Here is a 26,097-nt window from a genome sequence, read left to right on the forward strand (position 1 = left end):
GCCTTGGGGAAGGGGGGGCGGTGCGGCCCCCCCGCCCCAAAGCACCTTGTCCCCATGTTGATGAGGACAAGGGCCTCTTCCCTACAACCCTGGCCGTTGGTTGTCGGGGTCTGTGGGTGGGGGACTTATCGGAATCTGGGAGCCCCCTTTAATAAGGGGGCCCCCGATAGCGTCCCCCCACCCTATGTGAATGAGTATGGGGTGCAATGTACCCCTACTCATTCACCTGTGAAAAAAATGTAAAAAAAAACACAACACACAAGGGTTAAAATAGTTTATTGCACAGCTCCGGGGGTCTTCTCGCCGGACTCCTCCGCTATCTTCTGCTAGCTCTTTTACTAGCGGAGGAGCCTGGCTTTTTTGTAAACCCTTACAACACACTTTGACCTACAGGTAAGCCTCGATTAAGGCTTACCTGTAGGTCCAAGAAATATCTCCTAAAACTATACGGTTTAGGAGATATTTGCCTGAAGACACATGCGCCGTAGACAGCGGCGCGCAGGCGCACTGAGCGTGGCATTTCCAACGACGTGTGTCGGCTCCCGTGCGCAGGCGCGGGAGTGACGTCATCGCGGCTTCGCCGAATGACAGCGGCGGAGCTGCGAGACCCCACCAAGAAGATGGATGCGCCGGACTACAGGGGACAGCAGTGACTTCGCTGGCTCCTGTATCAGGTAAGTGACACATAATGGACTACTATGCGATGCATAGTAGTCCATTATGCTTTTCCTTTGCAGGGAATGAAAGAGGAAGTAAACTCATCAGGGTTTACTTCGTCTTTAATGTTATTATAATGTAAGTCTATGGACATTATCTTGACTTAGTATTTGGCGCCATCTAGCGACCATTGACAAGAAATGGACTTGGATTCTTTTCTTTCTTGAACGTTGAAAAGCATCATAGGAAGTGACTATGTTTATGTTCCTTTTATCTGACCTTTGCCTACCCAGAATGCAAGGTGCCCTACCCATGGTCACCTGGGACAGAACTGCATGCTGGGTAGATTATAAAAGGGCCCCGTGCGGCCATCTTAGGCCTCTTCTGGATGCATGGTCTGCCTGTGAGGATTTGTGAGGAGGTCTCCAGAAGGAGTGGCCTACAGCCATTGCAGAGCGCTGCAGAGACAGACATTGCCAGACATCTAACAGCACGAGAGACACGGTGACCAGATCAGAAGGGATCCAGAGACACTTCTCGGAGCATCAGAGGACCTGGCTCACCCAGCGGAGCGGAGCGGTGTGATGAGTCAGCCGGCATTGAACCAAACGGTGCACCAGACCAGGGCTGTTGAACAGGACTTCAGATCCATTTGTTAATTATAATAATTTAAACCATATGAAAGTTTTCAATGAAAACTATTCATTAATGTCCATGTATAGTGTAGCCAGTAGCAAGCAAAAACAGAGTAGGGTTCAGGCACAATGCACATAGATATCACTTGCTGCCCATTTGCTAGAGCAGGATTTAGACAGGACCCCCTCCCAAGCCCACTGTAGCGTTGTATAATGCTGTTAACTACCCGTTTGCTGCTCATTAGTATGCCCACCTTGGAGCAGTGTAGAATGCATTGTCAGTGATTTCCCCTTGCGCATATGCTCTGTGGTCCCAACAGAGCAGATTTCATAGGCAATGTAAATAGTAAATGGCTGCTCTACTAGAGCCGGCCTTTGGTTTTTATGAAATTCAAATGATGTATTGTGCCATGAAGCCCACTGAAGCATTGTTTGTTTACGCAGTGTAGAATGCATTGCAAATGATTTCACCTTGCGCATATGCTTTTTGTGGTCCCAACAAAGCAGCATTCATTAAAAAAATGCAGATAGTGATTGGCTGCTCTAGGGGAGCCAGTTATATGAAATGCAAATGATGTGTTGCACAATCAAGACCACGGTAGCATTGGTTTTATACAATGCCATTAATTCGCCCTTTGCTGCTGATTCATACCCAGTCTGGCGCAGCATAGAATGTATTGCGACTAATTTCCCATTTCAGGCTCTCTGTGGTCCCAACAGAGCAGTGTTCAGATGCAATGCACATAGATTTCTTGCTGCCCATTTGTTGCAGCTAGGCTTTCGACAGGACCCCCTCCCAAGCCCACGGTAGCATTGTTTGTATACAATGCCATTAATTTGCCCTTTGCTGCTGATTCATGCCCAGCCTGGCGCAGCATAGAATGCATTGCAATTGATTTCCCCTTGTTTCCAGCTCTTTGTGGTCCCAACAGAGCAGTATTCAGACACAATGCACATAATTTATTTATTTTTATTTTTTTGTTAGGCTTTAGTACGGTTATTAGTTAGCATTAGAACCATATTGTTTAATGTGAAAATGATGTATATTTTTACTGCTGAATGCTTTATTTGTTTAGAAGCCAGGAAAGCATTTTATTGTTTTAAAATGCCTAGCTTGTCAATATTACAATTGAGTGCAGTGTGTTTTAAAGGTTGTTAATGCAATAATTGGGGCCTAAAGCCCCATATCATCCTCCTTGTGTTTTTTTAATGTTACCAATATCTCGTTGCAGATGACTGGAATGAGCACAAGATGTATGTGTGAAATGCGTCCACATGACCATAGTTTGGTGTCTTTATTGTTATCTTTGTGAAACAATATAAAAGGCAATTGGACGTTCTGGATCTGCAGTCATTTCTTTCTTCCTTCTGACTGGAATGATCCAGTATGGCTGGGCTGCTGTTCGATCTAAAGTAAGTGAAGGGTACACATTTTTTCTTAATTTTATACATTTATTTTTCTTTAAAGATGCATTTATCCTTTAACTCCAGGGCACGTTCATCCCATTGGTGGTCAATGGGCAGCATGTCTCCCCTTGGTGGTCAATGATGGGCAGCATGTCTCCCCTTGGTGGTCAATGATGGGCAGCATGTCTCCCCTTGGTGGTCAATGATGGGCAGCACGTCTCCCCTTGGTGGTCAATGATGGGCAGCACGTCTCCCCTTGGTGGCCAATGATGGGCAGCGTGTCTCCCCTTGGTGGTCAATGAGGATTCACTATTGAGTTGGCCCACCCTTTTGCAGCTACAACAGCTTCAATTCTTCTGGGCAGGCTTACCACAAGGTTTAGGTGTGTGTCTTTGGGAATGTTTGACCATTCTTCCAGGAAGATCATTTGTGAAGTCAGGCACTGATGTGGACGAGTAGGCTTGGCTCGGGATTCTCTGCTCTAATTCATCCCAAAGGTGTTCTATTGGGTTGAGGTCAAGAATCTGTCCAGCCCAGTAAAGCTCCTCCACCCCAAACTCGCTCATCCATGTCTTTTATGGATTATGCTTTGTACACTGGTGCACAGTCATGTTGGAACAGAAAGGGGCCTTCCTCAAACTTCCCACAAAGTTGGAATTTAGGGGCCAAGCCCAACCCCTGAAACACAACACCACACCATAATCCCCCCTCCACCAAGTGATTTGGACCAGTGCACAAAGCAAGATCCATAAAGACATGGATAAGCGTGTTTGGGGTGGAGGAACGTGACTGGAATGCAGAGTCCTGACCTCAACCCAATAGAACACCTTTGGGGTGAAATAGAGTGAAGGCTGCGAGATGGGCCTTTCTCGTCCAACATCAGTGCCTGACCTCACAAATGTACTATTGGAAGAATGGTCAAATATTCCCATAGACACACTCCCAAACCTTGTAGACAGCCTTCCCAGAATAGTTGAAGCTGTTATAACTGCAAAGAGTGTGCCAACTAAATATTGAACCCTATGGACGAAGACTGATATTCCATTAAAGTTCGTGTGTAAAGGCAGGTGTCCCAATACTTTTGACAATATAGTGTATGTGTAAGGGGGCACTCTGCCATACTCTGATGCAAGGGGGCAATACTCTGCTATAAAGTGGGACTCTGATGTAAGGTGGGACTTTAGAGACATGGATGTAAAGGAGAACCCTGTTGTGAATGTGGCAGTTATCCTTACTGCTGTACTCGGTTTTGTTTATTGCTTGCTCTTAATCCCTGTACTCTATACAATATGCATAGATATACTGTACATAGACCTGACCAAGGTGTTCATTGTCTCAATTGTTGCTGGTTTTAATGAAGTTCTCTTTTCATGTAAGCTCAGTCCATACATCAGAATGTTTCTTTGTGCTCAACCAGTGGGTTGAACAAAAACGGCTTGATTTTTTTACCCCCATTACCTGAAGGAGCTGCTGGTTTTATTTGGACCTGCACTTTGCTAATGAACCCCCTTTGACTTGACTCAGTCCCCTTGACACAGCTGTGGTGCAATATGAATGTGTAACAAGATCAGACAAAATCGGGTTCTTTCAGGATGATGTAGCCGTAGCCAATCTTGTCGGCCACACTCATCCCTCTTGACAAACGCCAAGATGGTCACCTCGGCAAACAAGCAGAAAAATATAACAGGTCGTCGAAGTCAACAACATATTATAAAAAAAGCCTACAGCACCTGGTATTCCCAGGCGGTCTCCTATCCAGGTACTAAGCATGCCCAACCCTGCTTAGCATCCGAGCTCAGACGAGATCAGGCATATTCCGGGTGATGGGGCCGTAGGCGATCTTGCTGGCCACTCTCAACCTTCTTGACAAACGCCAATATGGTCACCTCGGCAAACAAGCAGAAAAATAAAACAGGTCGTCGACGCCAATGACATATTAAAAAAAAGCCTACGGCACCTGGAATTCCTAGGCGGTCTCCCATCCAGATACTAACCAAGCCCGACTCTGCTTAGCATTTGAGATTAGACGAGATCGGGTGCATTCAGGGTGATGTGACCGTAGGCAACCTTGCTGGACACTCTCAACCCTCTTGAAAAACGGCAAGATGGTCACCTCTGCAAACAAGCAGAAAAATAAAACAGGTCGTCGACGCCAAAAACATATATATAAAAAAAGCCTACGGCACCAGGTACTCCCAAGCAGTCTCCCATCCAGGTACTAACCAAGCCCGACCCTGCTTAACATCCAAAATCAGACGACACTCTCAACCCTCTTGACAAACGCCAAGATGGTCTCTTCAGCAAACAAGCAGAAAAAAAAACAGGTCGTCGATTCCAACAACATATTAAAATAAAGCCTACGGCACCTGGTATTTGCAGAAGGTCTCCCATTCAGGTACTAACCAGGCCCAAACCTGCTTAGCATCCCAGATCAGAGGAGATTGGGCACATTCAGGGTGATGAGGCTGTAGGCGATTTTGCTGACCACTCTCAACCCTCTTGACAAGCGCCAAGATGGTCACCTCGGCAAACAAGCAGAAAAATAAAACAGTTCGTCAACGCCAACAACATATTAAAAAAAAGCTTACGGCACCTGGTACTCCCAAGCAGTCTCCAACCCAGGTACTAACCAGGCCCGACCCTGCTTATCATTCGAAATCAGACGAGATTGGCGCATTCAGGGTGATGAGGCCTTAGGGGTTCTTCATTACCCCTCTCAACCCTCTTGACAAAGGCCAAGATGGGCACCTCGGCAGACAAGCAGAAAAATAAAACAGGTTGTCGACGCCAACAACATATTAAAAAAAGCCTACAGCACCTGTTATTCCCTGATGGTCTCCCATCTAGGTACTAACCAGGCCCGTCCCTGCTTAGCATCCAAGATCAGACAAGATTGGGCACATTCAGGGTGATGTAGCCATAGGCTATCTTGCTGGCCAATCTCAACCCTCTTGACAAATGCCAAGATGGTCACCTCGGCAAACAAGCAGAAAAATAAAACAGGTCGTCGACGCCAACAACATATTAAAAAAAGCCTACGGCACCTGGTAATCCCAGGAGGTCTCCCATCCAGGTACTAACCAGGCCCAAACCTGCTTAGCATCTGAGATCAAATGAGATCGGGTATATTCAGGGTAATGTGGCCATAAGAGGTCTTGATGTCCACTCTCAACCCTCTTGACAAACTCCAAGATGGTCACCTCGGCAAACAAGGCAGTAAAATAAAACAGGTCGTCAATGCCAACAACATATTAAAAAAAAAGCCTGCGGCACCTGATATTCCCATATGTCTCCCATTCAGTTACTGACCAGGCCCGACCCTGCTTAGCATCCGACATCAGACGATAGCTGGCGCATTCAGGTTGATATGACCATAGGCAATTTTGCTTGCCACTGTCAATCCTCTAGACAAAAGCCAAGATGATTACCTCGGCAAACAAGTAGAAAAATAAAACAGGTCATCGATGCCAACAACATATTAAAAAAAAGCCTACGGCACCTGGTATTCCCATATGTCTCCCATCCAGGGACTAAACAGGCCCAACCCTGCTTAGCGTGCGAGATCAGACGAGATAGGGCACATTCAAGGTGATGTGGCCTTAAACGATCTTTCTGTCCACTCTTAACCCTCTTGACAAACGGCAAGATGGTCACCTCAGCAAACAAGCAGAAAACTAAAACAGGTAGTCGACGCCAGCAACATATTAAAAAATCACCTACAGCACCTGGTATTCCCAGGCTTTCTCCCATCTAGGTACTCACCAGGCCTGACCCTGCTTAGTATTTGAGATCAGATGAAATCGGGCGCATTCAGGGTGATGTGGCAATGGGCGATCTTGCTGGCCCTTTCTCAACCCTCTTGACAAACGCCAAGAAGGTCACCTCGGCAAACAAGCAGAAAAATAAAACAGGTCCTCGACGCCAGCAACATATTAAAAAGACGCCTACGGCGCCTGGTATTCCCAGGGGGTCTCCCATCCAGGTATCAATCAGGCCCGACCCTGCTTAGCATCCGAGATCAAACGATATCTTGTGCATTCAGGGTGATATGGCAATAGGCAATCTTGAATGCCACTCTCAACCCTCTTGACAAATGCCAAGATGGTCACCTCGGCAAACAAGCAGTAAAATAAAACAGGTCGACGATGCGAACAACATATTAAAAAAAAGCCTACGGTATGTGATATTCCCAGGCGGTCTCCCATTCAGTTACTAACCAGGCCGGACCCTGCTTAGCATCTGAAATCAGATGAGATCGGACGCATTCAGGGTAATGAGGCCATAAGCAATATTCCTTACCACTCTCAATCCTCTTGACAAAGGCCAAGATGGTCACCTCAGCAAACAAGCAGAAAAATAAAACAGTTCGTTGTTGCCAACAACATATTAAAAAAAGCCTACAGCACCTGGTACTCCCGAGCGGTCTCCCATCCAGTTACTAACCAGGCCCGACCCTGCCTAACATCCGAAATCAGGCGCATTCAGGGTGATGTGGCCGTAGGCAATCTTGCTGGTCACTCTCAACCCTCTTGACAAACGCCAAGATGGTCACCTTGGCAAACAAGAAATATAAAACAGGACGTCGACGCCAACAACATATTAAAAAAAAAAGGCTATGGCACCTGGTGTTCCCAGGTGGTCTCCCATTCAGGTACTAACCAGGCCCAACCCTGCTTAGCATCCAAAATCAAACGAGCTTGAGTGCATTCAGGGTGATGTGGCCGTATGTGATCTTGGTGGCCGCTCTCAACCCTCTTGAGAAACGCCAAGATGGGCACCTCGGCAAACAAGCAGAAAAATTAAACAGGACGTTCGACGCCAAAAACATATTAGAAAATACCTACAGCACCTGCTATTCCCAGGCGGTCTCCCATCCAGGTACTACCCAGGCCCGACCCTGCTTAGTATCCCAGATCAGATGAGATTGGGAACATTCAGGGTGATGTGGCCATAGGGGATCTGGCTGGCCACTCTCAACCCTCTTGACAAATGCCAAGATGGTCACCTCGGCAAAGAAGCAGAAAAATAAAACAGGTCGTCGACACCAACAACATATTAAAAAAAAGCCTACGGCACCTGGTATTCCCAGCCGGTCTCGCATCCAGGTATTAACCAGGCCCGACGCTGCTTAGCATCCGAGATCAGATGAGATCAAGCACTTTCAGGGTGACGTGGCTGTAGGCGAGCTTGCTGGCCACTCTCAATCCTCTTGACAAACGCCAAGATGGTCACCTCGGCAAACAAGCAATAAAATAAAACAGGTCGTCGACGCCATCAACATATTAAACAAAAGCCTATGGCACCTGGTATTTCCATTATGAGGGGTTCCCAAAATACCTGAGCCGAGTTCATGGATCTGTACACCACCTCTGCCCATTATGAGGGGTTCCCATGAACCCTGTGCTGAGATTCCCAGGACTGTAAACCTGCTGGGCCCATTATGAGGCATTCCAGCAATCCCTGTGCCGAGTTCCCAGGTCTGTACACCCACCCTGCTCATTATGAGGGGGTTCCACCTAACCTGTGCTGAGTTCCCATGTCTGTACACCAGCTCTGTCCATTATGAGGGGTTCCCACCAAACCTGACCCAAGTTCCCTGATCTGTACACCCACTGATCCCATTATGAGGGGATCCCAAAATCCCTTTGCCGAGTTCATGGCTCTGTACACCACCTCTGCCCATTATGAGGGGTTCCCATGAGCCCTGTGCTGAGATTCCCAGGACTGCAAACCTGCTGGGCCCATTATGAGGCATTCCAACAAACCCTGTGCTGAGTTCTCAGGTCTGTAAACCCACTCTGCCCATTATGAGGGGTTCCCAAAATCCCTGTGCCGAGTAGGGAACGGTTCACCCGGCGGTTGGTTCGTGGTGAATTTCGGCTGTTTTGCGATTCGCCCGATCGGCGGACTATTGCCGCTGTTCGCCCGGCGGACTTACGTGTTTACTGTGTAAAAGAACTTTGACCTATGATGACACATCCATCATGGGGTACAGGACAGCCAATTGAGACATTACCGCACATGGACAATTGGACATTCCCCCTACCTTATAAATAGACCCGATCCGGTCGGCCATTTTACATTCTTTCTACTGTCACTATAGGGAGAGGTTGCTGTGTGGAGCAGGGATAGACTTGCCTACCCTGACCTTCCCTCGCCTCCATTGTCTCAAGAGTCCTGAATTGTCAGAATTTCACATATAAAAAAAGAATGCTTGTAGTTGTCGATCCCAGATTCACCTCATACATCTGTTATGTCACGGTGCTGGTGTCAGATCACTCTATCACGGTGCAGGTGTCAGTGTTCTATATCACGGTGCTGGTGCTGGTGATCATCTCCTGCACCCTCTTCTTTGCCTACCCTGACCTTCCCTCGCCTCCATTGTCTCAAGAGTCCTGAATTGTCAGAATTTCACATATAAAAAAAGAATGCTTGTAGTTGTCGATCCCAGATTCACCTCATACATGTGTTATGTCATTGGCCATGTGGTGGGACTATGTGTGCACAGCTAGTAATTATTTTGTGGCTGCAAATATGACCTGTAGGTTTGAAAAGTTCAACATCCCTGTGCTGTGCTGACTTCCTCCTGGGGCTGTACCTCTGCTGTGCATATTATGAGGGGCTCCCACCATCCCTGTGCTATGCTGACTTCCTGTTGGGGCTGCTTATTATGAGGGGCTCCCACCATCCCTGTGCTGTGCTGACTTCCGCCTGGGGCTGTACCTCTGGTGTGCATATTATGAGGGGCTCCCACCATCCCTGTGCTATGCTCATTATGAGGGGCTCCCATCATCCCTGTGCTATGCTCATTATGAGGGGCTCCCACCATCCCTGTGCTATGCTGACTTCCTCCTGGGCCTGTACCTCTGCTGTGCATATTATGAGGGGCTCCCACCATCCCTGTGCTATGCTCATTATGAGGGGATCCTACCATCCCTGTGATGTGCTGACTTCCTCCTGGGGCTGCTTATTATGAGGGGCTCCCACTATCCCTGTGCTGTGCTGACTTACTCCTGGGGCTGTACCTCTGCTGTGCATATTATGAGGGGCTCCCACCATCCCTGTGCTGTGCTGACTTCCTGTTGGGGCTGTACCTCTGCTGTGCATATTATGAGGGGCTCCCACCATCCCTGTGCTATGCTCATTATGAGGGGCTCCCACCATCCCTGTGCTATGCACATTATGAGGGGCTCCCACCATCCCTGTGCTATGCTGACTTCCTCTTGGGGCTGCTCATTATGAGGGGCTCCCACCATCCCTGTGCTTTGCTGACTTCCTCCTGGGGCTGCTTATTATGAGGGGCTCCCACCATCCCTGTGCTATGCTGACTTCCTCCTGGGGCTGTACCTCTGGTGTGCATATTATGAGGGGCTCCCACCATCCCTGTGCTATGCTCATTATGAGGGGCTCCCACCATCCCTGTGCTATGCTCATTATGAGGGGCTCCCACCATACCTGTGCTGTCCTGACTTCCTCCTGGGGCTGCTTACGGTGCAGGTGTCAGTACAAAGAATTACCGCTCTAAGGTAATGACTTCTCCCAAAACAGCTGTCTCCACAATCCCACAGGGTGCTGGCTCTGTTTGCAACAGGAACTGAAGTAGAAAAGATGTAGCTGGATAGCCGCACTCCAAATTATTCAACTTTATTTCAAAAATGTAATTAAAATCATAGCTATGACTAAGCACCATGTTCGGTGTGAAACATGTCAGCGGCTGTGCAGTTAGTCTGTTTGCCAGCCTAGATGCTATGATTTTAATTACATTTTTGAAATAAAGTTGAATAATTTGGAGTGCGGCTATCCAGCTACATCTTTTCTACTTCGGTGCAGGTGTCAGTGCTGTATATCACGGTGCTGGTGTCAGTGCTGTATATCACAGTGCTGGTGTCAGTGCTTTATGTCACGCTGCTGATGTCAGCACTCTCTATCACCGTGCTGGTGTCAGATCACTCTACCATGGTGCAGTTGTCATTGCTGTATGTCACGCTGCTGATGTCAGTGCTCTCTATCACGGAGCTGGTGTCAGATCACTCTATCACGGTGCAGGTGTCATTGCTGTATGTCACGCTGCTGATGTCAGTGCTCTCTATCACGGTGCTGGTGTCAGATGACTCTATCACGGTGCAGGTGTCATTGCTGTATGTCACGCTGCTGGTGATCATCTCCTGCACCCTCTTCTTTGCCTACCCTGACCTTCCCTCTCCTCCATTGCCTTCATGCACTCCACAGTCCTGAATTGTCACAATTTCACATATAAAAAAAGAATGCTTGTAGTTGTCGACCCCAGATTCACCTCATACATGTGTTATGTCATTGGCCATGTGGTGGGACTATGTTTGCATAGCTAGTAATTATTTTGTGGCTGCAAATTTGACCTGTAGGTTTGCAAAGTTCGCCTCCCATTGAAGTCAATGGGGCCCGCCACGAACGTTACGGTTCGCTAACTATCGGCCGCGTTCGCGGTCCGCGTTCGCGAAACGTCCCGTCAGAAGTTCGTCCATCACTACTAACCAACCCTGCTAAGCACCCGAGATCGGACGAGATCGGGTGCTTTTAGGGTGATGTGGCTGTAGGCAATCTTGCTGGCCACTCTCAACCCTCTTGACAAACGCCAAGATGGTCACCTCTGCAAACAAGCAGAAAAAGAGAACAGGTCGTCGACGCCAACAACATACTAAAAAAAAGCCTACGGCACCTGGTATTCCCAGGCGGTCTCCCATCCAGTTACTAACCAGGCCCGACCCTGCTTAGCATCCAAGATCAGGCACATTCAGGGTGATCTGGCTGTAGGTGATCGTGCTGTCCACTCTCAACTCTCTTGACAAACGCCAAGATGGTCACCTCGGCAAACAAGCAGAAAAATAAAACAGGTCGTCGACGTCAACAACATATTAAAAAAAAGCCGGGAGGGTGTGGCTTGCCTAGAGAGAGGATGGCTGCTTAAGCTTTTTGCTCCGTCTTACCTCAGCCTAAAAAAGATTGATCACCAAGGATTTTACCTGAAAAACACTGTCACATCATGGGGACCTCCTCACGCGGACCCTCTGCATCTAGATCCCGCTCACCAAGGGACCTGGGATCCTGTAATACCCAGACAATACCGGATCTCTTCAGCAACCAGGGGGCCGACATGGTGGCCTGTTCTCCCACCACTAACCACATTGGGATTACCCTGACGCTGACTGATCCACAGCACACCATGGGGCTGTACCTCGTCTGATCTTGGATGCTAAGCAGGGTCGGGCCTGGTTAGTACCTGGATGGGACACCGCCTGGGAACCCCAGGTGCCGTAGGCTTTTTTTTTTTATATGTTTTTGGCGTCGACGACCTGTTTTATTTTTCTGCTTGTTTGCCGAGGTGACCATCTTGCCGTTTTTCAAGAGGGTTGAGAGTAGGGATGAGCCGAACACCCCCTGGTTCGGTTCGCACCAGAACTTTCGAATGAACCCCAAATTCGAACGAACTTTAGAACCCCATTGAAGTCTATGGGACTCGAACGTTCGAAATTAAAAGTGCTAATTTTAACGGCTAATATGCAAGATACTGTCCTAAAAAGGGTTTGGGGACCTGGCTCCTGCCCCAGGGGACATGGGTCAATGCATAAAATGTTTTTAAAAATGGCCGTTTTGGCGGGAGCACTGATTTTAATGACGATTAAAGTGAAAAAAAAGTGAAATATTCCTTTAAATATGGTGCCTGGGGGGTGTCTGTAGTATGCCTGTGAAGTGCCACGTGTTTCCCGTGTTTAGAACAGTCCCTGCACAAAATGAGATTAAACGGAAATAACACCATTTAAAACTGCTTGCGGTTTTAATATTATATCTGGTTCCTGCAATATGGTTGAAAATCATTGAGAAAAATGGCATGGGTAGCCCTCCCTGCCCATTACCAGCCTATTTGGGTCTTGTACGCATATTAAGGGGAACCCTGTACCCATATTAAAAAAAGGAAATGCGTGTGGCCCCCAGGCCCTATATACTCAGAACAGCAGTATACAGGCGGTGCAAACAAGACAGGGACTGTGTAGGTTTGTTGTGTTAAGTTGAATCTGTTTGTAATTTTCAACTGGTACATTGAAAATTAATTAAAAGTGTAGCTCCAGTCAAAAAAACTATTTTTAAGCTTTTTGGAAAACATAGGGAAGGGTTATCACCCCTGTATAATTTGTTTTGTCGTCTATCTTTTTTCATCTCACTTGCTGTTGTCTCCTTCCATTTGCAAGTAGGAGATGTTTGTAAATTGGATGTTTGAAAGTAGGGGCCTGCCCTATATGCTCTGCAGAAATGGCGAAACAAGGTGTTGGTTTTGCCACAACATTGTAAGCCCTCAAAGTGACTCTTGGTGGGCGCTGGAGCGCCCTGCTGTGAACGATTATATCAAGAATTGTAATTACATGCCATTGTTGAACAGTGGTAGAAAAATTGACCTTTGGTGGTTGTGGTGCTGGTGCCACAACACTATAAGTCCTCACCGTTACTCTGGGTGGGCACAGGAAGGGGCCCTCCTGTGAAATATTATATCAAGAATTGTAATTACATGTCCCTGTTAAACAGGGGCAGAAAAATTTGGCCTTAGGCACTGCTGCTGGTGCCACCACACTGCAACCTCTCCCATATACTCTAGTTTTATTGCAGGAATTAGCCCTGCTGCAAAGCATTGCATCAAAAATTGTACTTAAACGCCCCTGTTAAACAGGGGCAGAAAAATTGGGCCTTAGGCACTGGTGCTGGTGCCACCACACTGCAACCTCTGCCATATACTCTAGTTTTATTGCAGGAATTAGCCCTGCTGCAAAGCATTGCATCAAAAATTGTAATTAAACGCCCCTGTTAAACAGGGGCAGAAAAATTGGGCCTTAGGTACTGGTGCTGGTGCCACCACACTGCAACCTCTCCCATATACTCATGTTTGATTGCAGGAATTAGCCCTGCTGCAAAGCATTGCATCAAAAATTGTACGTAAACGCCCCTGTTAAACAGGGGCAGAAAAATTGGGCCTTAGGCATCACCCAGAACCAGAAATGTTCTTTCAACATATCAGCGGAGGAGGAAGAGGATAGACAATCAACATAACAGGACGTTCACTCAGCATCAGCATAGGCAGTCTTGAAGGGATGTGATATTTCAAAAAAAATTATTCTGTTACATCAGCTTCAGGTGCTTGGTAGCTGTGGGTGATCCAAGACTGATTCATCTTGATGAAGGTCAGTCGATCAACTGATTCGGTGGACAGGCGCACCCTGTGATCGGTAACAAAGCCACCAGCAGCACTGAAGGTGCGTTCCGAAAGAACGCTGGATGCAGGACAGGCCAGTAGCTCAATTGCATACTGTGCAAGCTCTGGCCAGTGATCCATCCTCAAGACCCAGTAAGCCAGAGGATTTTCGGTGGGAAAGGTGTCCAAGTCTGACCTTGCCACTAGGTATTCCTGCACCATGTAAATCAGACGCTGGCGATGGGTGCTGGAACCGATCATACCTTGGGGCTGCGGACTAAAAAATTGTCTGAAAGCATCAGTCAGACGGCCACCTTCTCCACCGCTCCTTCTGACCGATGCCTCAGCAACACGTTGTCCAGGACCAGGAGTTTGTAACCTCCCAGTCTCTGGGAACGCGTTGCACAGAGCTTTCTGCAAGGCCTCCCGGAGATGTCTCATCCTCTGCTCCCTCTGCGATGGCAAGATAAGGTCGGCAACCTTACCCTTGTACCGTGGATCAAGGAGAGTGGCCAGCCAGTAATGGTCCCTCTCCTTGATCCGAAGAATACGAGGATCCTTCCGCAGGCTTTGCAGGATCAGGGAGGCCATGCAGCGTAGGTTAGCTGAGGCATGCGGTCCGGAGTCCTCTGGGTCACTAAGGACAACATGATCCGCAGCTACCTCCTCCCAGCCACGTACAAGTCCACGTGTTTCTTGGGACTGTAAATCATCCCTACAAGACTGCTGCTGCTGCTGCTGCTGCTGCTGAGTGCCAGCCTCCACCTCCATGCTGACACAATCATCCTCCTCCTCCTCTTCCTCCTCCTCATCCTCTTCCTGTGTGATGGGTGGCACAGCAGGAACACTGTCTGGATAAAGGGGGCCTTGAGAGGCAAGGAAGTCCTCCTCTTCCTGCCTCTGTTCTGCCTCAAGTGCCCTGTCCATTATTCCACGCAGCGTATGCTCCAAGAGGTGGACAAGAGGTACAGTGTCACTGATGCATGCACTGTCACTGCTCACCATCCTTGTGGCCTCCTCAAATGGTGACAGGACAGTGCATGCATCCCTGATCATGCCCCACTGGCGTGGTGAGAAAAAACCGAGCTCCCCTGACCCTGTCCTGGTGCCGTAGTCGCACAGGTACTCATTGATGGCCCTCTGCTGCGTGTGCAGCCGCTGCAGCATGACCAACGTTGAGTTCCACCTGGTGGGCATGTCACATATAAGGCGGTTCTTGGGCAGGTTCAACTCCTTTTGGAGCTCAGCCAGCCGAGCACAGGCATTAAATGATCGGCAGAAATGCACACAGACTTTCCTGGCCTGCTTCAGGACATCCTGTAAGCCGGGGTACCTGCCCAAGAACCGCTGCACCACCAGGTTAAGGACGTGAGCTACACAGGGCACATGGGTCAGTTGTCCCTGTCGGAGGGCGGAGAGGAGGTTGGTGCCATTGTCACAAACCACCATTCCTGGCTTAAGCTGGCGTGGCGTCAACCACCTCTCAGCCTGCCCCTGCAGAGCTGACAAAACATCCGCCCCAGTGTGGCTCCTGTCCCCCAAACAAACCAGCGCAACCACGGCATGGCATCGTTTTGCCTGCGTACTTGCGTAGCCCCTGGAACTCCTACGAAGCACCGCTGGTTCTGAGGACAGAGCACTGGAAGAGGCCATGGAGGAAGAAGAAGAGGAGGGGGTGGAGGAGAGAGGTGTGTCACAACCAATAGTAGCATTTTGGAGGCGTGGTGGTGGAACAACCTCCAACACTACTGCACCTTGTCCTGCATCCTTCCCAGCTGCCAGAAGAGTGACCCAATGGGCCGTGAAAGACAGGTAACGTCCCTGTCCATGCCTGCTGGACCATGAGTCAGCGGTAATATGCACCTTACCGCTGACCGCCCTGTCCAGCGAGGCAAGGACATTGCCTTCCACATGCCGGTAGAGAGTCAGAATCGCCTTCCGTGAGAAAAAGTGGCGTTTGGGGACCTGCCACTGAGGAACCGCACATTGTACAAACTCACGGAAGGGGGCCGAGTCTACCAACTGAAAAGGCACCAGTTGAAGGGCTAGCAATTTAGCCAAGCTAGCATTCAACCGCTGGGCATGTGGATGGCTGGGAGTGAACTTCTTTCGCCGGTCCAGCAGCTGGGGCAGGGACATTTGCCTGCTATAATCGGACGTGGGTGTACCGCTAGCAGAGTTCCTGGAAGCACTTGGCTGTGACACACCTAATTCTACACCTTCATTCCTCTCAGAGCAGGTTTCAGAGAGGACTGAAGGTCTAGTGGGGTTGGAGATGCCAGCTGATGAGGAGCAAGGAGAGGTCCGCTTTGTTCTTTGGTGTGGGTCTTTGAGGTACGCTTGCCAACGAGCTGCATGGCAGGTCAACATATGTCTGGTTAAGCATGTGGTGCCCAAGCGGCTGATGTTTTGGCCACGTGAGATACGCTTGAGACATATGTTGCAAATAGCAGCGGTGCGATCTGATGCACTCATCTCAAAAAAGGCCCACACCAAAGAACTTTTAGAATAACGCGCAGAGGCAGCGCCCTGCACAGGCGGAGCTCTGCAGTGTGATTCAGTCGGTGTGCTGCCCCTAAGCTGGCCCCCGCAGGGCATCCTGCCTCGTTGGACATGTGCCTCCTCCTCCTCCTCCTCTCTCCTTCCAGGCACCCACGTGGAGTCAGTGCCCTCATCATCCCCTCCCTCTTCATCGCTGTAGCAAACCTGACAGTATGCTGCAGCTTGTGGAACATGACTGCCAGATTGCTGTCCTTCTTGAGCATCCCCTCTCTCTGCGCTCACGCTACTGCCTTCCTCTAGCTGAGTGTCATCATCAGAGCCCACAAAACACTGGGCATCCTCCTGGAGCATGTACCCAACACTGTGCTCAAAGAGTTCAGGAGACTCCTCAGGAGGACGTGGTGGGTCTAGGGAAGGAGTCACTGATGATGACATTGAGAGGAGGGAAGACGATGCATTGGCAGCTGCTTTACTAGTACCCTGAAACTATGTGAGAGAGGATGAGGAGGATGAAGAGGGCTTGGTCATCCACTCTACCAAGTCGTTGGCATGTTGCGGTTCAACATGTCCAGCTGCCGAAAAGAAGGACAAGCATGTCCCATGGCCACGTGCTGATGACGATGCACCGCGTCCACGACCAGCACTGTTGTCTCTAGACACAGAGCCTGCTTGCCCTCTTTTATCGGCTCGCGCCTGTCTGCCTCTCCTTGCTGGCCTTCCAGACATGGTAATGGCCTGAAGGGAGTTGGGTAAAACAGCAGTGTAATGGAGTCACACAACACCCACTAAGCCCTGCAGATGGTTCTATTAGAGAACAGCAATAAACGGTAGATACAGGTGTATATTGTGCTGGAGTCACACAACACCCACTAACTCCTGCAGATGCCTTTATTATAGAACACCAGAGATAAAGGGGTATACTGTAATTGAGTCACACAACACCCACTAAGCCCTGCAGATGGCACTATTAGAGAACAGCAATAAAGGGTAGATACAGGTGTATATTGTGCTGGAGGCACAAAAAACCCACTAACTCCTGCAGATGCCTTTTTTATAGAACACCAGAGATAAAGGGGTATATACAGATGTATACTGTGCTGTGCTGGAGGCACACACAACTTCCAATAACTCCTGCAGATGGCAAGTGGGCTCAAATAGAGAACAGCTATGTAGGTGGATATAGCGGTGTGTACTGGGTACAGAGCACGCAGACAGCACGCACAAGCTCCTAACACTACTGACTGCAAGCTCTATTATAAAAGATAGATCACTAGCTATATAGGTGAGGTGAATATAGCGGTGTATACTGCGGTCAGGGCACACAGACAACAACCACTACACAACAGCAAGATCGAAAATTGGCCGAAAACGATCGGTGTGTACTGTGTTGAAGGTACACAGAACAACCACTAACTGCTTCAGACGCCAACACACTACACTAGGCCGCCGCGCTGGCGGCCTTATATAGTGTGGGGCGTGTACTACACAGCCTGAGCTATGATTGGCCACAGGCATCCTGCCTGTGGCCAATCATGGCTCTCCTCGCTGCTGGCACTGTGATTGGCCAAGCATGCGGGGTCACAGTGCATGCTTGGCCAATCATGAGCCAGCAATGCACTGCGATGTCAAAATAGTAATGGTAGGTTATCCTCGCGCTATAGTGGTAAAGTTAGAGCAGGTTGGTGTGGTTGCAGCAAAAAACACCGACAGAGGTGCAAACCCTCCCCTCAAAGTGACAGTAAATAGAAAATAGATGGTGTTGCGCTCCACACCAAATAAATTAAGTCTAATAGCACAATTAATAAATAATCGCATAAAATCTTGAAAACGCACTCATGTGATTAAAATCACTAAATAATCGCATAAAATCTTGAAAACGTGCTCATGCGATTAAAAATTCCATTAATTCTAAGATAAATACCAAGTGAATAATACAGTGCTTAAAATAAAGCTATTTCCTACTAGTATTCATAAAATAAAGTAGCTAAAATGGTCTATATAATCGTGATAAAGTGACAAGAAAAAAATCGCAAATGTTAAAATTATCAAAAGAATCGTGACATCAAACAAATCTGTGTCAGTCCATGAAAGTGCATACAAGTGCCAGCATATGTGCAGAAAAAAATTATATATAATAATAAATATACAGTAAAAATATATAAAACGGTGTGTGAAAAAAATTATTATCGCAAAATACAAAAGATAATAGTCCAGCAAACGTGATAAAAAATGTCTCTAAATAAGTGTAAAAAAGCTAAATCATAAAGTTCATGCAGAAGATGAAATAAATCCACGCTGTGCTATGTGAAGAAATGAATCCTATGAACAACCCCGGGATGATTCCACCAGTGATTTTGCAGCTCCTTAAAAGTGGGTGCTCACACACTGAGTGCAGTGGGTACCTTACCTCACTGCTGTCAGTAAGACAGCAAAATACTCCAGTGCAACAGTTGTGTCCTCAAATGGGGTGTATATCCTCAGTGGGTGTAGGGGAACTTCAACACTTTGCTGTGTATATCCTAAATGTAGTATGGGCGCCCTCAAAACCTTTTCCTCCAGATATTCCGCAAGGGATCGCAAGTCAGACCCAAGAAAGAAAGAGGGGGGCTCCAATAGTGAAGTACGTTCACACAAATACTTTATTATAAAAAGGAACTAAGTCCTGGGTACTCACATTTATACATTAAAAATCAAGCGGTTTTTTCACTAACAAACAACGAACGGCTTCCTCGTTCGTACCCCGGACGTCACTTCCGGTATCCTCCTAGGCCAATCCTACGCGTATCGTCATTGATCACGTGACTTCATCAGGGACTAGATGTAGTCCCTGATGAAGTCACGTGATCAATGACGATACGCGTAGGATTGGCCTAGGAGGATACCGGAAGTGACGTCCGGGGTACGAACGAGGAAGCCGTTCGTTGTTTGTTAGTGAAAAAAACGCTTGATTTTTAATGTATAAATGTGAGTACCCAGGACTTAGTTCCTTTTTATAATAAAGTATTTGTGTGAACGTACTTCACTATTGGAGCCCCCCTCTTTCTTTCTTGGGTCTGACTTGCGATCCCTTGCGGAATATCTGGAGGAAAAGGTTTTGAGGGCGCCCATACTACATTTAGGATATACACCGCAAAGTGTTGAAGTTCCCCTACACCCACTGAGGATATACACCCCATTTGAGGACACAACTGTTGCACTGGAGTATTTTGCTGTCTTACTGACAGCAGTGAGGTAAGGTACCCACTGCACTCAGTGTGTGAGCACCCACGTTTAAGGAGCTGCAAAATCACTGGTGGAATCATCCCGGGGTTGTTCATAGGATTCATTTCTTCACATAGCACAGCGTGGATTTATTTCATCTTCTGCATGAACTTTATGATTTAGCTTTTTTACACTTATTTAGAGACATTTTTTATCATGTTTGCTGGACTATTATCTTTTGTATTTTGCGATAATAATTTTTTTCACACACCGTTTTATATATTTTTACTGTATATTTATTATTATATATAATTTTTTTCTGCACATATGCTGGCACTTGTATGCACTTTCATGGACTGACACAGATTTGTTTGATGTCACGATTCTTTTGATAATTTTAACATTTGCGATTTTTTTCTTGTCACTTTATCACGATTATATAGACCATTTTAGCTACTTTATTTTATGAATACTAGTAGGAAATAGCTTTATTTTAAGCACTGTATTATTCACTTGGTATTTATCTTAGAATTAATGAAATTTTTAATCGCATGAGCACGTTTTCAAGATTTTATGCGATTATTTAGTGATTTTAATCACATGAGTGCGTTTTCAAGATTTTATGCGATTATTTATTAATTGTGCTATTAGACTTAATTTATTTGGTGTGGAGCGCAACACCATCTATTTTCTATTTAATGCACTGCGATGACGCAGTGCATTGTGGGCCGTGAGCGCCACACGAATTTGGCGCAAACGGCCCATAACGTTCGGAATTCGCCGAACGGGCGAACAGCCGATGTTCGAGTCGAACGTATGTTCGACTCGAACACGAAGCTCATCCCTAGTTGAGAGTGTCCAGCAAGGTTGCCTACGGTCACATCACCCTGAATGCACCCTATCTAGTTTGATCTCGGATGCTAAGCAGAGTCGGGCTTGGTTAGTACCTGGATGGGAGACCGCCTGGGAATACCAGGTGCCGTAGGCTTTTTTTTAATATGTTATTGGCGTCGACGACCTGTTTTATTTTTCTGCTTGTTTGCCAAGGTGATCATATTGGCATTTGTCAAGAGGGTTGAGAGTGGCCAGCAAGATCGCCTACGGCCCCATCACCCGGAATATGCCTGATCTCGTCTGATCTCGGATGCTAAGCAGGGTTGGGCATGCTTTGTACCTGGATAGGAGACCGCCTGGGAATACCAGGTGCCGTAGGCTAATTTTATAATATGTAGTTGACTTCGACGACCTGTTATAATTTTCTGCTTGTTTGCCGAGGTGACCATCTTGGCGTTTGTCAAGAGGGATGAGTGTGGCTGACAAGATTGGCTACGGCTACATCATCCTGAAAGCACCCGATTTTGTCTGATCTTAAATGCTAAGCAGGGTCAGGCCTGGTTAGTACATGGATGGGAGACTGACTGGGAATACCAGGTGCCGTAGGCTTTTTTTAATATGTTGTTGGCAACGATGACCTGTTTTATTTTTCTGCTTGTTTGCTGAGGTGACCATCTTGGCGTTGGTCAAGAGGGTTTAGAGTGACCAGCAAGTTTGCCTACGGCCACATCACCCTGAATGCTCCCAATCTCGTCTGATCTCAGATGCTAAGCAGGGTCAGGCCTGGTTAGTACCTGGATGGGAGACTGCCTGGGAAAACTAGGTGCCGTAGGCTTCTTTTTTAATATGTTGACGTCGACGACCTGTTTTTTTTTTGCTTGTTTGCAGAGGTGACCATCTTGGCGTTTGTCAAGAGGGTTGAGAGTATCCAGCAAGATGGCTTATGGCCACATCACCCTGAATGCACCCAATCTCGTCTGATCTTGGATGTTAAGCAGGATCAGGCCTGGTTAGTACCTGGATGGGAGACTGCCTGGGAATACCAGGTGCCGTAGGCTTTTTTTTTATTTGTGCTCGGAGACTCTTATAACAATGATGAAATGGGAATGACAGATACTGAAAGAAAGTGACCTGAAGTTGTGCCGTGGTCACGTGGTCAGTATGCCTAAAAGGGGGCATTCCCAAGTAGTACTAAAAAAAAAAAGGGATAAAAAGAAAAAGGGGAACGGGAGGGTGGGACAACCTCCGGAAACATCCGACAGGGCAGGGAGGAACCGAGGCCGTCTTATAACGACAAATGACGGCGGCCTACGTTCCGCCTCCCCACTTGTCCTTAGAGACTCTTATAACAATGATGAAATGGGAATGACAGCTACTGAAAGAAAGTGACCTGAAGGTGTGCCGTGGTCACGTGGTCAGTATGCCTAAAAGGGGGCAAAAAGTACAACAGACAGGGAGATGAAAATACAAAGTTTATTCAACCTGAACCAATCAATCAGTCGAATGAAGAAACGCTTGGGACATCTCTGTTACCGGCTCCGGGATGTACCTGGCATAGCATTTAGACCTCCACCTACCCAATCTCTTATTGATATGCACGGGGACCCCCTGACGTGAAGCTGCAGAGGCTGCCCCGATCCTAAAGGAGTGACCCGAGTATTACTTGGGGTTGAGCCCCAAATTCCCCAAAACTGTGCTGCAGTATTTGATGAAAAGTGATGATGTGAGCGGGGCCCCGTTAAAGGGCAAAAGAGGACCATCCCTGGGTTGTCCTGCCAACTGGAGCAACAACAGATCAAAAACCATGACCGGGCACCAACTAGAATTGATCCTGAAAAACCTGATATCTGTGCCGTACCCAATCTGTTGCGTCTTACAAGCCTCTAAATGTAATAAAAAATTATCAGGATACCTAACTAATTGATTAATGATCAGAGTGTGGCAGAGTGCCCCCTTACACTTACACTATATTGTCAAAAGTATTGGGACACCTGCCTTTACACATGAACACACACGAACTTTAATGGTGTATAGAGTACAGGGATTAAGAGCAAGCAATAAACAAAACAGAAGCAGAAAAATAAAACAGGTCGTCGATGCCAACAACATATAAAAAAAAATGCCCCGACACCTGGTTTTCTCTGGCAGTCTCCCATCCAGGTACTAACCAGGCCCGTCCCTGCTTAGCATCCGAGATCAAACGAGATAGGGCGCGATAGGGAGCATTCAGGGTGATGTAGCTGTAGGCCATCTTGCTGGTCACTCTAAACCCTCTTGACAAATACCAAGATGGTCACCTTGGCAAACAAGCAGAAAAATAAAACAGGTCGTCGACGCCAACAACATATTTAAAAAAAGCATACGGCACCTTGTATTCCCAGGTGGTGTCCTATCCAGGTACTAACCAGGCCCGACCCTGCTTAGCATCCGAGATCAGATGGTATCGGGCGCATTCAGGATGATGTGGCCATAGGGGATCTTGCTGGCCACTCTCAACCCTCTTGACAAATGCCAAGATGGTCACCTCGGCAAACAAGCAAAAAAGAAACAGGTCGTCGACGCCACCAACATATTAAAAAAAAGCCTATGGCACCTGGTATTCCCAGGTGGTGTCCTATCCAGGTACTATCCAGGCCAGACCCTGCTTAGCATTCAAGATCTAACAAGATCAGGTGCATTCAGGGTGATGTCGCCGTAAGCAACCTTGCTGGCCACTCTCAACCCTCTTGACAAACGCCAAGATGATCACCTCAGCAAACAAGCAGAAAAATAAAACAAGTGGTCGACGTCAACAACATATTAAAAAAAACCTACGGCCCCTGGTATTCCCAGGTGGTCTCCCATCCAGGTACTAACCAGGCCCGACCCTGCTTAGTATTTGAGAGCAGATGGTATCGGGTGCATTTAGGGTGATGTGGCCATAGGGGATCTTACTGGCCACTCTCAACCCTTTTGAAAAACGCCAAGATGGTCACCTCGGCAAACAAGCAGAAAAATAAAACAGGTCGTCGACGACAACAACAACATATAACAAAAAGCCTACGGTACCTGGTATTCCCAGGAGGTCTCCCATCCGTGTACTAACCAGGCCCGACCCTGCTTAGCATCCGAGATCAGATGAGATCAGGCGCAATCAGGGTGATGTGGTGGTAGGCAATCTTACTGGCCACTCTCAACCCTCTTGACAAACGCCAAGATGGTCACCTAGGCAAACAAGCAGAAAAATAAAACAGGTCGTCGATGCCAACAACATATTAAAAAAAGCCTACGGCACCTGGTATTCCCAGGCGGTCTCCCATACAGGTACTAACCGGGCCCGACCCTGCTTGGCATCTGAGATCAGACAAGATCAGGCGCATTCAGGGTAATGTAGTCGTAGGCGATCTTTCTGGCCACTCTCAACCCTCTTGACAAACGCCAAGATGGTCACCTCTGCAAACAAGCAGAAAAACAAAACATGTAGTCGACGCCAACAACATATAAAAAAAGCCTACGGCACCTGGTATTCCCAGGTGGTGTCCTATCCAGGTACTATCCAGGCCAGACCCTGCTTAGCATCTTAAATCAGACAAGATTTCGCACATTTAGGGTGATGTGGCTGTAGGCGATCTTCCTGGCCACTCTCAACCCTCTTGACAAATGCCAAGATGGTCCCCTAGGCAAACAAGCAGAAATATAAAACAGGTCGTCGATGCCAACAACATATTAAAAAAAAAGCCTACGGCACCTGGTATTCCCAGGCGGTCTCCCATACAGGTACTAACCAGTCCCGACCCTGCTTAGCAATCGAGATCAGATGAGATTGGCACATTCAGGGTGATGTGGCCGTAGGCAACCTTGATATCCACTCTAAACCCTCTTGACAAACTCCAAGATGGTGCCCTCGGCAAACAAGCAAAAAAATAAAACAGGTCATCGTTGCCAACGACATATTAAAACAAAGCCTGCGGCACCTGGTATTCCCAAGCGGTCTCCCATACAGGTACTAATCAGGCCCGACCCTGCTTAGAATCCGAGATCAGACAAGATAGGGCGCACTGAGGTTGATGTGTCCATAGGCGATCTTGCTGGTCACTCTCAACCCGCTTGACAAATGCCAAGATGGTCACCTCGGCAAACAAGCAGAAAAAAAAACAGGTCGTCGAAGCCAACAACAAATTAAAAAAAGGCCTATGGCACCTGGTAGTCCCAGGCAGTCTCCCATCCAGGTAGGAACTAGGCCTGGCCCTGCTTAGCATTCGAGATCAGACGAGATCTAGCACATGCAGGGTTATGTGGCCGTAGGTGATCTTGCCAGCCACTCTCAACCCTCTTGACAAACGCCAAGATGGTCACCTCGGCAAACAAGCAGAAACATAAAAGCCTACGGCACCTGATATTCCCAGGCGGTCTCCAATCCAGGTACTAACTAGGCCCGACCCTGCTTAGAAACTGAGATCAGACAAGATCGGGCGCACTCAAGTTGATGTGGCCATAAGTGATCTTGCTGGTCACTCTCAACCCTCTTGACAAATGCCAAGATGGTCACCTCGGCAAACAAGCAGAAAAATAAAACAGGTCGTCGAGGCCAACAACATATTAAAAAAAAGCCTACGGCACCTGGTATTCCCAAGCGGTCCTCCATACAGGTACTAACCAGGCCGGACCCTGCTTAGCATCCGAGATCAGGCGCATTCAAGGTGATGTGGCCATAGGCGATCATGATTGCCACACTCAACCCTCTTGACAAAAGCCAAGATGGTCACCTTGGCAAACAAGCAGAAAAATAAAACAGGTCGTCGACGCCAACAACATATTAAAAAAAGCCTACGGCACCTGGTATTCCTGACTGCTGTACTCTATGGTCCAGCAGCTGGGGCAGGGAAATTTGCCTGCTACAATCGGACGTGGCTGTACTGTTAGCAGAGTGCCTGCAAGCACTTGCCTGTGACACACCTAATTCTAGACCTTCATTCCTCTCAGAGAGGACTGAAGGTCTAGTGGGGTTGGAGATCCCAGCTGAGGAGGAGCAAGGAGAGGTCCGCTTTGTTCTTTGGTGTGGGTCTTTGAGGTACGCTTGCCAACGAGCTGCATGGCAGGTCAACATATGTCTGGTCGAGCATGTGGTGCCCAAGCGGCTGATGTTTTGGCCACGCGAGATAAGCTTGAGACATATGTTGCAAATAGCAGCAGTGTGATCTGATGCACTTGTCTCAAAAAAGGCCCACACCAAAGAACTTTTAGAATAACGCGCAGAGGCAGCGCCCTGCACAGGCGGTGTGCTGCCCCTAAGCTGGCCCCCGGAGGACATTCTGCCTCGTTGAAGATGTGCATCCTCCTCCTCTTCGTCCTCCTCTCTCCTACCAGGCACCCACGTGGAGTCAGTGCCCTCATCATCCCCTACCTCTTCATCGCTGGAGCAAACCTGGCAGTATGCTGCAGCTTGTGGAACATGACTGCTAGATTGCTGTCCTTCTTGAGCATCCCCTCTCTCTGCGCTCACGCTACTGCCTTCCTCTAGCTGGGTATCATCATCAGAGCCTACAAAACACTGGGCATCCTCCTGAAGCATGTACCCAACACTGTGCTCAAAGAGTTAAGGGGACTCCTCAGGAAGACGTGGTGGGTCTAGGAAAGGAGTCACTGATGATGACAATGAGACGAGGG

The 26,097-nt window shown here is 47.9% G+C and overlaps 21 pseudogenes; 4 read left to right on the plus strand and 17 right to left on the minus strand.

Moving 5' to 3' along the window:
* Positions 1 to 4,417: 4,417 nt before the first annotated feature.
* On the minus strand, positions 4,418 to 4,536 carry LOC143931237 (5S ribosomal RNA; annotated as a pseudogene).
* Positions 4,537 to 4,644: 108 nt separating this feature from the next.
* On the minus strand, positions 4,645 to 4,763 carry LOC143932626 (5S ribosomal RNA; annotated as a pseudogene).
* Positions 4,764 to 5,053: 290 nt separating this feature from the next.
* On the minus strand, positions 5,054 to 5,172 carry LOC143931945 (5S ribosomal RNA; annotated as a pseudogene).
* A 333-nt stretch (positions 5,173 to 5,505) lies between these two features.
* On the minus strand, positions 5,506 to 5,624 carry LOC143932346 (5S ribosomal RNA; annotated as a pseudogene).
* A 107-nt stretch (positions 5,625 to 5,731) lies between these two features.
* LOC143932429 (5S ribosomal RNA) lies at positions 5,732 to 5,850 on the minus strand (annotated as a pseudogene).
* A 790-nt stretch (positions 5,851 to 6,640) lies between these two features.
* On the minus strand, positions 6,641 to 6,759 carry LOC143931691 (5S ribosomal RNA; annotated as a pseudogene).
* Positions 6,760 to 7,093: 334 nt separating this feature from the next.
* On the minus strand, positions 7,094 to 7,202 carry LOC143932173 (5S ribosomal RNA; annotated as a pseudogene).
* A 107-nt stretch (positions 7,203 to 7,309) lies between these two features.
* Positions 7,310 to 7,428, minus strand: LOC143931292 (5S ribosomal RNA; annotated as a pseudogene).
* A 108-nt stretch (positions 7,429 to 7,536) lies between these two features.
* On the minus strand, positions 7,537 to 7,655 carry LOC143931521 (5S ribosomal RNA; annotated as a pseudogene).
* A 108-nt stretch (positions 7,656 to 7,763) lies between these two features.
* Positions 7,764 to 7,882, minus strand: LOC143931638 (5S ribosomal RNA; annotated as a pseudogene).
* A 12,604-nt stretch (positions 7,883 to 20,486) lies between these two features.
* LOC143932188 (5S ribosomal RNA) lies at positions 20,487 to 20,605 on the plus strand (annotated as a pseudogene).
* A 108-nt stretch (positions 20,606 to 20,713) lies between these two features.
* On the plus strand, positions 20,714 to 20,832 carry LOC143931235 (5S ribosomal RNA; annotated as a pseudogene).
* A 335-nt stretch (positions 20,833 to 21,167) lies between these two features.
* On the plus strand, positions 21,168 to 21,286 carry LOC143932332 (5S ribosomal RNA; annotated as a pseudogene).
* Positions 21,287 to 21,390: 104 nt separating this feature from the next.
* On the plus strand, positions 21,391 to 21,509 carry LOC143932616 (5S ribosomal RNA; annotated as a pseudogene).
* A 1,298-nt stretch (positions 21,510 to 22,807) lies between these two features.
* Positions 22,808 to 22,926, minus strand: LOC143931212 (5S ribosomal RNA; annotated as a pseudogene).
* A 106-nt stretch (positions 22,927 to 23,032) lies between these two features.
* LOC143931930 (5S ribosomal RNA) lies at positions 23,033 to 23,151 on the minus strand (annotated as a pseudogene).
* A 107-nt stretch (positions 23,152 to 23,258) lies between these two features.
* Positions 23,259 to 23,377, minus strand: LOC143931564 (5S ribosomal RNA; annotated as a pseudogene).
* Positions 23,378 to 23,487: 110 nt separating this feature from the next.
* LOC143932128 (5S ribosomal RNA) lies at positions 23,488 to 23,606 on the minus strand (annotated as a pseudogene).
* Positions 23,607 to 23,713: 107 nt separating this feature from the next.
* LOC143932201 (5S ribosomal RNA) lies at positions 23,714 to 23,832 on the minus strand (annotated as a pseudogene).
* Positions 23,833 to 24,166: 334 nt separating this feature from the next.
* Positions 24,167 to 24,284, minus strand: LOC143931170 (5S ribosomal RNA; annotated as a pseudogene).
* A 754-nt stretch (positions 24,285 to 25,038) lies between these two features.
* Positions 25,039 to 25,147, minus strand: LOC143932183 (5S ribosomal RNA; annotated as a pseudogene).
* Between the last annotated feature and the right edge of the window lie 950 nt (positions 25,148 to 26,097).

Source organism: Lithobates pipiens, unplaced genomic scaffold, assembly GCF_037356315.1.
Source record: "Lithobates pipiens isolate NorthernLeopardFrog02 unplaced genomic scaffold, aLitPip1_a1.2 Scaffold_25, whole genome shotgun sequence".
Taxonomy (NCBI): domain Eukaryota; kingdom Metazoa; phylum Chordata; class Amphibia; order Anura; family Ranidae; genus Lithobates; species Lithobates pipiens.